The 15,137-nt window shown below is 37.3% G+C and overlaps 1 long non-coding RNA gene across 1 annotated transcript; it reads right to left on the bottom strand.

Moving 5' to 3' along the window:
• Positions 1-8,926: 8,926 nt before the first annotated feature.
• LOC148650873 (uncharacterized) lies at positions 8,927-13,684 on the bottom strand. Its single transcript, XR_015925517.1, has 3 exons — positions 13,501-13,684; positions 11,016-11,097; positions 8,927-10,165 (listed from the first exon to the last, which is right to left on the bottom strand). It is a non-coding gene; the product is annotated as an uncharacterized LOC148650873 (long non-coding RNA).
• Positions 13,685-15,137: the final 1,453 nt, after the last annotated feature.

Below are 15,137 nucleotides of genomic sequence, written 5' to 3'. Positions count from 1 at the left end.
TGTCTGGGATGTGTGAGTTATTAATCAAACCCAAAGATTTTCTTTCTTGTAAAAGTACCATATTGAAAAGAACGGGACCCTGGTTTGTATCCAGTGAAATGACACTGCAAAACAGCGCAGAGCTGTTCAAACGAATAGCGTGTGAGTCTCAAAGAACTGTTTGATATAGGCAATATAAAAAACTACAAACCTGGATTTTGCGATTGCTTTATGAAATTCTACCATAAAAAATACTCAATGATATACAAAGTAAGCAGTAAACTACTTAATACATGGATGATGGATACATTCATCATCAGTCATTTTCCTGGGGTATTTTGAAACTTCACACTCTCTTCCAGGTAAGCCAATGCAGTCTAGAGGCTGATCAGAGCTTAACTTGTATCTTGAACAACTCCTGCACCACTGTTGCCCAGCTTTCTGAGCCATATTTAATTATAATGAATGCATGCAGCTTGTTAAAAAACACAGGGAAGAAAGCCAACAGAAATGAAAGATTTGCGGGCCTTTATGAGGGTATACCAGTATGTTATATTTCTACAAAGACTTTATGTAAGTTGCAGTGTAATATTAATTGAACATCACAAGAACGCCTTTTGAAGGCCAGAGTTAAAAAAAATGCCTAATTGCTTTACAGGTGTGTAAATCATTGTCAGGCCCTAAGCATGTGTGATCTAATAGTTTCTTTATCTATTGAATAAAGAGGCCATAAATTTACTGCAAATTACATCTCTGTGCCAAAGCCTGAAATTGAAAGCTCTAGTCTGACAGTGTCTGTTACTCAAGTGCTCAACACACCTGCTGTACAATTCTACAACCAAATGAGAAGCAGTTGGCTTTAAATTGATTAGGCATCCTGTGGGTAAAATACAGTGCTTTTAGCTTGCTCACAACTTATCACTAATTAAACTAGATGTTATCCTTGCCAAGTTAATGTGTTGGTAGCTCAGTCCGTTGGGGGGTTTATTACTGTCCTCATTAACGTGTTGTTTTCAAAGTTTGCCCTAAATACTTACATTTAATATGTGTTGTGGGATTAGGTTTTTATTTCCATATTCCCCTGTTTAAATGAAAATGTAAATGTGAATAAAAATGTAAGAGTTACAGCATCTGCCTTTGCAGCTCTGAAACAGAATCCATGTAATTGATTTCGCACACCGCAGGAGAAATATTGAGAACTGGTGCTATAATGTGGGGTCCTTTAACACTAACTATATAATCAGGGAATGAACTCAAACTTTCCAAGGCTCTGCATTTCTTGCACACAGAATTAATTCCTGGCACTTATAGAGTGCTTTTCAGTCCAAAGGACCCCTAAACACTATACATCTAGGAACGAAGCTTACTAGAAGTAAGAAGTTACTAGTCACTTAGAAGTCACCACTGAAGTAGAGGACTAACCTGCGTGATACATGACATCCTTTATTACACAGCTAATCAGGCAGAGAAACAAGAAACTGTTTGCCAAATTGAAGTAAGGGCAGACTTTAGGGAGGCCCCTTTGTACAAGCCAAGAGTGGAGTTTAACCAGGACACAGGGGTTAATGCCAGTACTCTTAAAGCCAGGATCTAGGCTTAGCTTATCAGATGGCTGCTACTGTATGTTGCACAGATCAGCATCAACAGGCTGGGGCTTTGGACTGGAAATTCTAGTCTATAGTGCCTTCTCCTGTTCCAACAACACCACCTGAAGCAACAGCCCGTTTTTTTCCCAACAGGTCTTCCATCCCAGCACTGATGAAGACCAGTCTTATTTAGCGTCTGAGCTCTAATGAGTTCAGGCTGCTCTGTGGTTAGACTGTTTCTAAGATAAAGTCAATATAGCACACTAGGATAAATACAAATCCAGGGCTTTAACCCTGTTCAGAATCTTCAGTTATTCAGAAATGGAAAATTCAGCACACTTTTGGAACCTGGTGTAAAGCAACATGGCTCACAGGAAATTTGCAGTAATATAAAACTATTACTGGAGTTTATAGCAGAAAGTTGGGAGGAAGGTTAAATCCTAATATCCCACACTTCCACTAGCTTATGTACAGTATAAAACTCTCACACTCTTCATGTACTGTATCTCTCTCACACCCGTCCCACACCACATCTACACGCTTGCAGCAGCTCCCTAGCTCATTCCTTGCAATAGTGAGGGTTTGGGACATTCCTTCAGCTTAGGCTGTCTTTCCCTTTAACTAGGCAAGTCACACCAAATGCTTCCTACATATTTTGCCCCTCTATTGCATTCATTAAGATCTAAGTGAACTACTGAAATGAAAATAATATGAAACCGCAGAAACAGACTGTTAACACGTTGTATAAAGAAGGGAAATACATTATAAAGGAAAAAAGAAGTCTGAAATAAAATAAGGAGCTATTAAGAGACAGGAGACATTTTTTAAATGAGTGCTCCAGGTATATTACAGTACCTAATAAATTGTGGTTTGATTACTCCTCAGGTCTTACATAAATGGGCATCATGCAAGCAGTGATGTTTTGAAACCTGCATCTTGCTCACTGGAGATGACATTCATTCGCTACTGACCAATGGCACCATTAAGTCTCTAGATTATTTTGATTAACAAGAAATTCTAGTCATGTTTGATAGATTAGTGTGTCTTCACTAGCCCCAGAATGTGTAGTACATGATCAAAACTGTTAAGTATATAGGACACATGCACATTTGTGTATTATTGTGTACTACTCTACATACTGTAGATATGTAAGTACTGTATGAATAATCTTGCATCTACCAAGTTCGTAGTACAAATATTTAAAGTATCATATAAACCCTTGTAATAATAAATGTATCCTATTAAGAAAACAAGCACCTACACTATAGATATATCAACATATACAGTATAAAAGGACAGGACTTGTATTTTGCAAGAACATCATCTGTGAAATATTAATGCCATCTTCACAATTGCTTCTGAATAGTTACAAAAGATTTGGACTCACTGATTTTGAATTTAAAGAGTAGTATTGAAATATACATTCTATTGCTTTGCATTATTCAGCCTAATTGATCGGTTGGCCAACACAATGCAATTCTGTAGTATTTTGCAATGTGTCAAAAAACAAAATAGTGGCCTATCAGATTAGGACAGGTGAATTAAAACTACATCTCAGGATTTCAGATGTTCAGCTCTGAGTGGGTCATGAGTGAAGAAAATAATGTCATCAACTTTGGTACCACCACCGTTTAAATCAATATCTATGGACCTTAAGCAAGTGGCAAAGGAATGGCTGACAAATTAGACTGAGATGCTATTTTGTCTTCTTTTTTGGTTGATTTGTAACAACCTTTGCTAAATTGCAAACACAGAAGTGCAGACATAAAAACACTTGTTAAAGTTGGGTTTTTTTAAAGGCCGCCCAGTTAAATAAAGAAAAAGACAGAAGCAGAGAGGAAACTCATTTAAGAAAACAGAATTACTTCTGGGCAGTGGTCCACAAAACCATTTGTGGATGAGCAGGTTTCCTGTTAATGAGCAAGTGTCAGAGTGTTTCTGAGCCAGGTGACTAATTACATCTGAAAAAAGAGGCCATTTGGAAAAACAACAAATTGAGGCATATTTAGCCGAAAATAAAAACAATCCTTTAGCAGTACATACTGTATTAGTACTTTATAAAATAAATTAAATATGGGAAAAAAAAGAAAACTTTTATTTAGCAGAACATGGAAAGATTCTATTAGCCACAGGTAGAATTTTTGTCAAGCTGCAGAATATTGCTGTGCGCTAATTGTGAGAAATAGACTACAATCTGAGAGAACAGTGCTCCTGAGATGAGATTTGACACACTGGTCTGGATGGCCTCTGACATGGTCTGTAGCCTGGAGGCTCTGACTGTCTCTAAAAAGAAGATGGTTCCATGGTGACCAAGGAACTTGAGGGTAAAGATAAGTTATATGTATATTTAAGAACAGAGCAGTGAAAAATCATATGGTAGTTTGGCCAGGACACAGAACAATTTAGGAGGGGGCAGTTTCACATACTGCTATATAAGCACCTAGAGACATATCTCTGACACTTGAAAACGTCTCAGCTACCAGATAAAAATAATAAAAATCAGATTCTTGATCTGATTTACGAAGGTGAAAGGGCAGTAATAAATTCATTTATATGCTTGACCATCATACATGACACAGTGACCTAAATAAGAATAGCTGCCATCTGTTACTAACTAGGATATATACGTTTTTTAAACCAATTTGAGAAAAAGGACAAAATTACCTCAGGCAAAAAGATTTTTTTTTGGTGGGGGGCGGGGGGTTGTGATTTGGAATATTTTTGTCCTAAAAACATATCCCAGAGCACAATCCTAATTAACTGCCAAAATAACTAACAAGACTATTTATTCAATTATGTTCACGTTTGACATTTCTAAAGGAAAGCTTTGAATCTAATTTCCTCATCATTAACCAGAAGATGATAATTTATATTTAATTTGTAATTGTTGCACAGTGCTTTATATAGTAGATTATATTAACCTGAATAATAAATGCTTTTACTACAATTGGATTAAAATATGACTGCCTTATTTCTTAACTGTACATAGTTTCATTTGTAAAACACTCAACCTTAGCTGGTGAGTAAAAGTTTGACTCTCATTTTGACACATTTTTATATGTTTTTGTAATTCTAAGAAAATAACAAGTTGTTTAGTACTCCGTTCACATACTTTTTAATTTCAGTTTTTTCCTAAACAGAATTTTAACTTTAATCAAAAGTCAAATGAAAAAAAAAGGGCCAGTCTGCCTCAGGGATATTTTTCCATTAACCATTTTGACACATGAGTGACCTTAGGGGATTATTGGTTTTTGAAGAACTATTAACAGCTGTACATTTGCATTTTAATACAGTTCTCTTCAACTACTAATGCAATTTCAGTTTTCAGCTTTGTGACTGCCTTGTTCCTTAAGCAGTTCAGGCAACATTAAATTCCCTCAGGTTTTAATAATTTTAATTGCCATATAAAATTAGTTACATTAATCACTTCAGAATCTTTGTGATTGCCACTACTCTTCTGTTTTTTTTCTTATTTTTAAAACATTTATGCTTGGCCTTTATTTCTCTACAAGACCTTTTATTCTACGTGGAAACGCTGATGCCCAAAACAGATGTACAGTATCACTCAGGTCTAATAGATTTCACCACCTATTTTAAGGATAGATATTCAAGAAGACAGAAAATCAAAGAACCCATGGACAGTAATACATATCTCAGAACGAGAAGGAACTGCCAACAGGGGGAAGGTGTTAGCCATTCTGGGGACAGGGCAAAAGGCAAGAATATCCCCCTCAACCTTTGAATAAAGAATAAAGCACCTGGCTGTCACAATGCTTGTTGCTTTTAGCTCTTTTTCCATTACTCACCAAAACAGTACATAAAACACGGAGCTCTTCCTAAAGAAAAGAATGAATATAACAGGAATGTAATGACTCTAGATTCAATTCACATCTCGGTGCAAGTGCCTTGTATTGGACTCGAGAACGAACACACTCTAGTCAGAACCAGAAAACAATGAACTTAGTAAGATTCGAAATGTTCTCATTCTTTCAGCTGTAGCACTGTAGTCAGACTGTCCTGGACTTGGCTTCTGCTGTTATATTATCATCCATGTCCAGAGAGTGGCAGATTTTGGTGCTCTTTAGAAATCTGACAGAGATGGCAGGGAGAAGTCACAGGGCAATGCTGAAGCTGGCACGGAGGTCCAGCATGTTTTCTCTGCGCTTGGAATTTTCCATTTCTGCTGGAAAAGAGACATGTCTTGGGAACATGTGCAGCCCCCTTAGTCACTAGTGCCAAGTCCTTAGTATCAGTCTACGCCAGTTTCTGAACCATGTTCCAGCAGCATTTCTCCAACATGCCTCTCTCTGTATTCATCTTCTTGTCTGTGACGGAGTACAACTGGAGCAATTCTGTCACTTGTAAAAATCTTCCACAATAAACTAGCCATGTCCAAATGATTTTCTTGCCATTTTCATTGTCAGTTTGTAACAGTCTCTGGAAAACCTCAGTGGAACTGGGTCTTTATTTTGAGGGGACTCCATGTCTGTTATCTGGACTCGCCCTCTTCTAACAATGTGACAGTGTTCTGCTTAGCTCACAGCTTGTCCAATGTGTCTGGTTGTCTGAGAATATACAGTAGGAATACCACTTATGGCACGTGGTTGAGGAGACCTGGAGGTACACTACACAATCACAGCATGAACTATCTGGTATTGTTGTTGGCCTATGGTATACAGTATGTGTATTGTCTAATACAGGTATTATGTTGCGATAATATACTGCTCTATTTTTAAATAAAATGATAGTGATCCTGTAAATTTAAACCTACTAATTGTTTTTTTAGCTTGAACAACATCAGGAGATTACTGTATATAAATTGATTCTACAGAGATATTCCAAACAAGTTCAGCTAAGAGAGTCTTGAAAATGAGAACAAAATAACATGTAGCACATTACATTAAAAGAAAAGAAAAACAAGGATATTAAGCATTACAGGCGTCTCTCTGATGTCCAACATCGAACAGACCACAATATGGACAGTAGACATGCTACTGTACAATAATAACACAGGGACAGTTAACAGACCATTACAGAATGAAACAGCTGTTGTACACAGTTTTCCCTGGTATTTGTTCAGAGTGTTTTGCATGCAAATATCATTCCTGTGGACTGTACTAATTTTGAAATGTTAATAATGAACTACTTTAAGCAGAACAGGTGGAGGAGCAGGGTACACAGTATGTCATGCAGTTGTTAACCAGTGACCAGTTTGCAAAAATAAAACACAATATTGTCTACTAATTTGTGACAAAAGACAACAGCAGAAAACTGAAAGAGCCTTGTTCCAAGCATACTCTTTTATGATAACAGTGAACTGCTTTTATTCCTCAAGATTTCAGGATTGAAAATGCAGGTACAGTACAGTACAAAACAGGAGTCACAACTATCACGGCAAAAGCTATTATTGTATTGGTTTTCATTTTTGTGAATACGAAGGCTGCTAAAATAAATTGGATGCCAGAATTATGATTAGATGGCAGTACAGCTTTTAAATAAGTAAAATAATTATTTTTATTTAAAGGACCAAATGGAAATAAATATTTCCAAAATGTATCATCCAAACTAGAAATAGTATTATTAGGCAACCTCCTGTACAGTGTGTCCTCACGAATCTTTGGAACAGGACAAGCTAATTAAACCAAAGGAAAAAAAAGGGGCTTACAGGTAAATCCCTTATGAGCTTGCCGATCAATAACTAAATCTGATGAATCAGAAAATCATCTTCAACGTATTTCCACTGAGGGAAGGGTAAGGTTTTTGAGTGATTATTTTTCTCAGATTGATAATTTAGAAATATTACTGTGGGCAGAAGCAGAAGAAACCTACTTGAAACTTTTTTTAAGAATCTGCATAACATCATCCTGACAAGTGTGACATGCTGCCAGCAGAAATATGCTGAAGTAGGCTGTTGCCTTAAGGCAAGGGAAGCACAGGGTTCCTGAATTACACAGCCGTGGGCAAGAACCGCACACGTAAAACTCACCTTCATATTAACTGCTGATGTAGTTCCCTGCTTCATATCTTTACATTAAATTGATAATGTGGAAGACTTGGCTTTCTTTATAATTCACAACAGGATAGTGTACTCTAGGTGTAGCAAGCCAATTGCAGATTCATGCTGGCCTCTTTGTGAAGAGGTTGTGGTGGTTTGCTACTGTACATACTGTACCTGTACTGTATCTACCTGCTCCTTCACAAATGGCATTAACAGCTCTTTCTCAGTGTTGAAATGAATTTTAGTGAAGGACATGTTCTTCCGTTCTGACTGAGCATTTCATTTGATCTGTATCTCATTGCTTGAACCGGAATGACATTCCATCATCTAAAAATACTGCTGAATCTAGATGCTTCATTGACGGGAAGGTTGCAGAGATACTTGCTCATGCCTTTGTGACCTCTGACATTAATCGCTGTAACTTGTTCTCACAGAAATATTTCATAATCAACTCATTAATCAACCAGCACCATTGCATCTATACTGCTTACTCAACACATTATTGTACACACAGAGTTGTACACACCTCAGAGTGGATGTCCTTTTACTGGTTAATGTTTAAGTCTCACAGCTGTGCTTCTGGTCTGAGGACCCCTGTCTCTCACAGCTTCCAGAAATCAGAAACCTTACAAGTCAAACTCAATACCTGTCATTCAGGTTAAGATTCTGTGTAATTTGTTGAAATGAGAGCACATTTTCTTCTAAAAGTTTGTTGTGTTCTATATCTTGTAAAACATTCCAATTTGCCTATATATGGGAAGAAAGCTATTTAAAAATTGTATTTTTACACAATAAAAAACATATTGTAATGAGATAGAAATAGTTTTTAATTAACTGTATGCTGTATGCAAATATTCTTTAGGTAATTAATGACCCTCTGTGAAATCATTATATTTGTAGTAAAGTAAAACAATTATTATATATATATTATTATTCCATTATATCTAATCTGTACCTATGCTTTTGGTTCCATTAGAGCTTAAAAAAGATTTTGAAAGAAGTAATGACAAATGTGCCAAAAAGCCTTTATGTGTAATTTTCTGAGTTTTTCTAATGGTGATTTTGTGACTACTAGAAAGCCTTGGGAATTATAGAAATCATGAAGAGAAATGAGGTCTGCTCCTTAAATAATCTTTGCTGTTTTGTTATGTTGAATCAATTTTTACTTTGACCTTGAAATAGGTCACAATCAGTTGAAGGTGATTTTACAAAGCCTTTGCCTTGGATAGGTTTGAAATGTTGTGTCTAAATACTAAACCTACACATGGTGCGTATCAGATGTAAAATTAGCCATGGGAGTATCTTTCTTTTGCAAATGTGTTATTTTATGAGTCTTCTCAAATTATGACTTTTTGGATTCAGGTTGACCTTTGAACAAATTTTTTTTTATTTTTTTTATGGCTTTACAGTGTGTTTGCTTAACATAATTTATACACATTTCATGCCAATGCAGTTTTACGGAAATCAATTTTTGTTCCCATTCAAAGTTAACAAAATAAGAATAAAATTGAGTGGAATAAAGGTATATTTCTAACCACTTCATCCAATACAGGATCGCATGGGAGCTGGAGCCTGGCAATAGACTTAAGGCAGGATGACCCTGGATGGGACACCAGTCACAAGAAACACACAGGCACAAACATACACACACTCACACCAGGGCCAGTTTTCCCAGAAGCCAGTTTATCTACAAGTATGTCTTTGGAATAAAGGGGGAAACTGGAACACCTGAAGGAAATCCACAAAACATGGGGAGAACATACTAATAGAATTGTAGGTTGAATGAAGACTAGTCCTTCTGACAGATTGCAGCCCAACATTTACATTTAAAACACGTATTTAACACGGAGAGGGACTTGTGCAACTTGCTGTTGACAACAGCGGTTGAGGAAGAAACCCAAATGTTATGAAGCGTCTTTCAGGACCCTGTGCAGACAGCACAATCTGGAAAGGAGTGAACAGACATGGGGAGGAGACGAGGAACTGGGCTGGTACACGAACAGGGGGGCGTGACGAAGGTGCTCGGGGGGGTGTGGTCCAGGCAAACAAGTCTGAAGGGTGTCCGAAGGGAAATCCAGTACAGGCAAATGTCCAGAGCCGGGTGATCCAATCCGAGACAGACAAGACAAAGTTAAAAGCCGGAGCGGGATCTGGCGAAGGCTCGGGGAGATAAAAGAGGTAACGGGACCAGGTGCTCCAAGTCCCGGACTCAGCAGGGTCAGGACACCGATAGGCCGCTGACGTAGGGTGACTCGGTGGTAAGCAGGCCTCTGGTTGTCCGTCTTCCAGTGCCGAGCCCAGAACAGAGTGAGCGCCTGGCTTTTGTAGGGAAGTTCAGGAACAGGGAGCAGGTTGCGCAAAATCAACTAAAAAGTGAAAGATCCAGACCGCCCTTAAGGGGGAGGGATTACAATCGTGACACATATTATTCAAAATGTCAAATGCCATGTCAACTCCTCAAATTATCTGTGTCATACAGAATGACCTGGCCGCCAGTGCAGCTGCTAGGAGATCCTCAAAAACAGGAAGATACTGTACAGTATATATATTGTATTCAGACAAGAAGATTTCCAGTTTTTGGATTGTGTAGTTGTTTGGCAACCTTGGGTAAGGAGAGGAAGCAAAACAGAAAAAAGGCATGAAGTTTCTGACAGCTAAGCAATACTGTTCCTAGGAATAACAAAACACTGACCTTGTGATATTATGTAATTTTAGGTGCTCCCTAATTTGAATATAATAATCTATATAATCAACCATTCAAAAAGGTATGACTTTAACTATACAAGAACAGCAAAGCACATAGCCATGCTTCACCTGGGCATGAAGATCACCCATGAGTGTAACTCACAGCAGTCTTACACAATATCATAGAACTACTGAGATACAGTTATATTGTTACTGTATAGTCCTGTAAATTTATTGTATTGATACATAGCGATCAACAGGTGTCTGCTGCATTATTAAAGTAGCATTTCTCTTAGATAGAAAACAGCAGTATGTTTATTCAGCTGGTAAAAATAGTATTTTGCAATACTTTTTTGCAATTAATATGTCAATTAATATAATTTGTGTGTAATTCTGGGTAAATTTATTCAACAGCATGTAGGCATCCCGTATTTCACTTTAAAGTCCAATTAGATTCAGGTTAATGAGAAAATAAGCATGTAATGGATATACTGCTTTTTTCAGTTTCTTCAAATACATTCAAACGTATTCTTTAAATAATTAGAGTAGAACTGAACATTTTAAATATACAAAATGGCCAGTATGCTATACATTATGCTGTCAACATTTAGTTAAAGAAGATATTAAAATAAATTTGGAAAAAGCTTAGAAGAATCAGACTGGTTCATTGTGAGATACTTAATCGTCTCACAATCTCAAGGTTCAATGAAACACAGAGAGTGTAATGTAACAGTAACAATTGTTCTACTTATGCCTTAAGCACCTACCTACACATGATTCATTGCAGCACTTTCTCCATGACAGGCTTCTTATTATAAGTTTATTTAATTATCAAGAGTGCGTCCTTGCCTGTTAAAGAAATAATACATAACATTGACTTTGCTAGGGAGAAGTTATCTCTTGAAACATTTTGAAAAATATGAATGTATGCATGCACATTCAGCACTCCATTATCCAACACCATTTCATTCTGTAGAGGGACTATATTCAAAATTAATTTTGCAAACAGTTTACTATTAATGTATTAGAAAGATGAGCTCATGTGCAGTATCCAAACCTATGCATTATGTGACACATTATTTGATTGATGTTTCTATGTTATGAATCAGCATGATCTCAAATAACAATTTTACCTGTAACAACATTGATTGAGTCTGTGGTCTGATGTTGCAATGTTACACACATTTCTAGACTCTATGAGATGTGAAAACTATGAATTATTTTGTTCACTGGGGTTCGTGCTCTCAAGCAATGACTTTCCAGTAGAAATGCCACTGAAACTGATCACAAGAGAATACAACACAGAGAAACAAAATTAAAATGCCCTTTAAAATGACTTTCTAAACTTTTTTAACTGTGTTTAGATCCAGTATGTACTGTAGAAGTACTTGTAGAATACAACAGACACAGAAACAATATATCAAAAGTAAAAAAATGTTTTCATAAAAGCAGAAAACAGTGTGCTTTTCCTCTATGGATAAGAAAATCCAAAGCACCTTTCTTGTGTTTTTAAGGTTAGATTATGTTATTGAAGATGATATCTTCTCAAAATACATGTTAAACCAAGTCTATGAGTACAGTATGTAAGGCTATTAAATATTCTATACAGTGTACACTAGCATTCTTTAGATGAGGATTGACACAAAAGTGGTGTATTGGGTACATCTACAGTAGATTTATTTTTTTTTGTTAATGAACCTCTTACACTACATTTGTAATAAGCTTCTGGCTGTGCTCTGCTATAAAGTGAGTCATTGCCTATGTGTCAGATCTTCGGCATCTTTTCTCATAAAAAGGATACATAGAAACATTGAAATTATTGTTCCAATTATTCAAATTAATTAATGTGAAAATAGAATTACAGCAGATGAACCAAAAATAGCACTCTGCTATACAGAACTTGTCGAACGCTTACCTGATTGTCTTTTCAAGACTAATGTGATTTATGTCTCATCTTCTTTATGTCCCTAATTCCCCTTGCCTAGTCATATAAAATGTGTCATAATGAGTCTAATGCGGCCATGCATCTTAACTTGAATATTTCTTTAACTGTCTTGACAATTATATCTCCACTAAATGCTCACAGATTTCTGCAGAGAAACTTGGTGGTCTTAGTTGTCATGAAATTGCCTGTCTTTCCCTTCCATTGATTCCAGTCCCATCTTTAAAGCATCTGAACTGTGCTACCTGTTAGCATTTCCTTCCACCTGCAAACTACTGTCTGTAAATGAAATGAGCACCAGTTGGGCTGACACAACGATCCACAGAGAGATTCCAAAACATTTGGTCTCAAATAGAAGGTGGTGGTGGGGGGGGATTTAAAAATATCTGCAAGGGAGGCGCACAGGGAGTAGAGACATAAAAGAACAAAGGGAAAAACAACAAAAAACATCAAAGGACCAAGTACTGTAATTAAGCACTTATGCATAAATGCTAAAAGTATTAGGAAGTAAATGTAAGCAACAGAAGGCACTGTATTATGATTATATACAGTACATAATTAATATGTAATTGGAATCACAGAAACATGCCTAACAGAGACTGATGGTGAAGAATACAGCATTAGTGGATGAACAGCGTTCCAGAGAGACAGGAAAGAAGAAAGAGGTGGAGGTGTAGCTTTGTGCATAAAAGAATAACCTTCATGCACAGGGACTAGACAATTAAGGGGTCTCCGAAGCAATGTGGCTCAGATTTCTAAAACACACCTTCATAAAACACAGTTAGGAGTATGATTTGCACCACCAAATTCATAGATCGATTACAATTCTACCCCGTATAATGGAATAAGGAAGAAGTGATTTGAATTCAATACCGAATGCATCCAACACCAGTGTGGAAAGTTATTCTGACCGATGTCATACTAGCATCTCTTACTAGATTAATCCAACACAACCCAGCCACATCATCCTAAAGTTCACCTTTGTTTCCTGGATCTTATACAGTACCTACCAAGGACTGGATTCATTCCACTTCTCCTGCTTAAGTCTTACTGCCTAAGAGATCGTCGGAGCACCTACTGTAAATGCAGTATTAAACTAGTTCGGAAATGTGACCGTCGCCGCTCCACCCCGCGGGTTCGTCCCGCAACACCTGGGAGCGAACCCGGGTCTCCGGGGTAAGGCAACAGGGAACCATCCGAGTGAACTACAGTAAATGAGACCTCTCTCAGCCCAGGCGGCTAAAGTCCCTGCTACGCGCAGGGAGGGCGAAGACGTCACTGTGCCCAAACATGACAGAAACGGGTCAGACCTTACTCTCGGCCAACTCCGATGAACACCACGCTTGTTGCTCGCTCGCTTGCTGATCCTGTGCTTGCGCTTGCTCTCTCCTGAGACAGACCTTACCACCACGCTGCTCCCCACGGCTCCTCCTTTCTTCTGGCACTTCCGCAGAGCACCTGCTCACCTGCAGCCGGAGCCTAACGCGAATCCAAATGGTGCCTCAAAAGCATAAGTAGAGTCAACCAAATTCACAGTATAACAGTGAAACACAATCTAGAGAACACAGGGGGCAATATTCGGAAGTGCGTTTAAAAATTAGAAGAGGAGTGATATACTGTTTACACTAAGGGTTACGGTCCTCTCAAGAAAAAGCTGTGGAAACTCTAAAATCACTTACAGTAGCTGCACCAAATGATCTAATGATCTCCTCTCATTTGTAAACTTTGTAAATTTGTTCTGTTGTAAATTTAAGGTGTAAAAAAGGTGCACGAAATCACTAAGCATGGAGGATAAAGGGAAGTCCTGGGCTCTTACTGCTTCACAGTCCTCAGGAATCATTCCAAGTGCTTTGGACTTAAATGGCTTATCATTTACCATTCTTAGACATTTTAGTAGAACAGTGAGCATAAAGCTTCTGAGTTCAGGAAGCAGAACACATGCGACATGCTACAGGAAAAGAAATATAGTCTATTTTCTTGGTTCTAGAGCTCACCTATTGTCTAGCTTCTTAATGTGTACAGTAGATAATGTCTTTATACCAAAAGGAACACTACAGCTCTGTTTTCTGTTTTACACTTACAGTACTTCCACCCCTAAAAAAAACAGAAACGTGCTCTTATACAGTATGAGACTCATTTACTGTAGACTATGTTTTCATAAAGATACTGCTGTTATTTGTGGGATTATACCTTGGAGTGGTGGATAACCAATACTAGCAATATGTTTTAAGCTGCAATGCATTGGCAGTTGTGTGAATTGGTACAATAGGCTTGTATATATGAACTGAGATCTGCCATAAAACTGAATACCATATAATCAACTATTGCCAGAGAATGTTCAGATGCCATATTGGTCTCATCATTTACTTTTGTGTTAATCTAAGACAAAATTAATGTAATATAATATATAATATAAAAGCCAGCTACTGTATACAGTATGTACTTTCTTTGACATCAAATCTAAAAATCTTTTATTTTTTCCATTACCGTACACATAATCTCAAACCACTTGTATTGAAATGTGCTTGAGAAGCAGCTGTATACAATATATCAGTCATCACATTATGCAGCTGTACTAGCTATAAAATAATAATAAAAACAGTGCTGCACTATACAGTTTGAGGTTTGCTTTAGGAAAAGTAATAGGTTGCTACAAATACTCTAAATAAATTAAAGTCACCATTTGGGAAGTTAATGTGGTAATACATTTTTATAGAGCTTTACTTCCGCATTGTGTGAAACATGAAAAGTGCATCATATTTTATCTCTATTACCAGGTGTCACTCTGTTTTGTCTTGCATTTGCCCTGTGTGGAATTAATCACAGGCTAATATAGACAGGTGCCTGGGGGTCTATTACTGTCTGCCTCATGTAATGTTCCAGTCCTGTATAAATCAATAATTTGTTCTTCAGATGTTTTTCAATATAGTGGAAATGGAGTGGCATA

Source organism: Lepisosteus platostomus, chromosome 12 (assembly GCF_059453375.1).
Source record: "Lepisosteus platostomus isolate fLepPlt1 chromosome 12, fLepPlt1.hap1, whole genome shotgun sequence".
In the NCBI taxonomy this organism is placed as follows: domain Eukaryota; kingdom Metazoa; phylum Chordata; class Actinopteri; order Semionotiformes; family Lepisosteidae; genus Lepisosteus; species Lepisosteus platostomus.
This window is presented reverse-complemented; position numbering and strand designations above follow the sequence as displayed.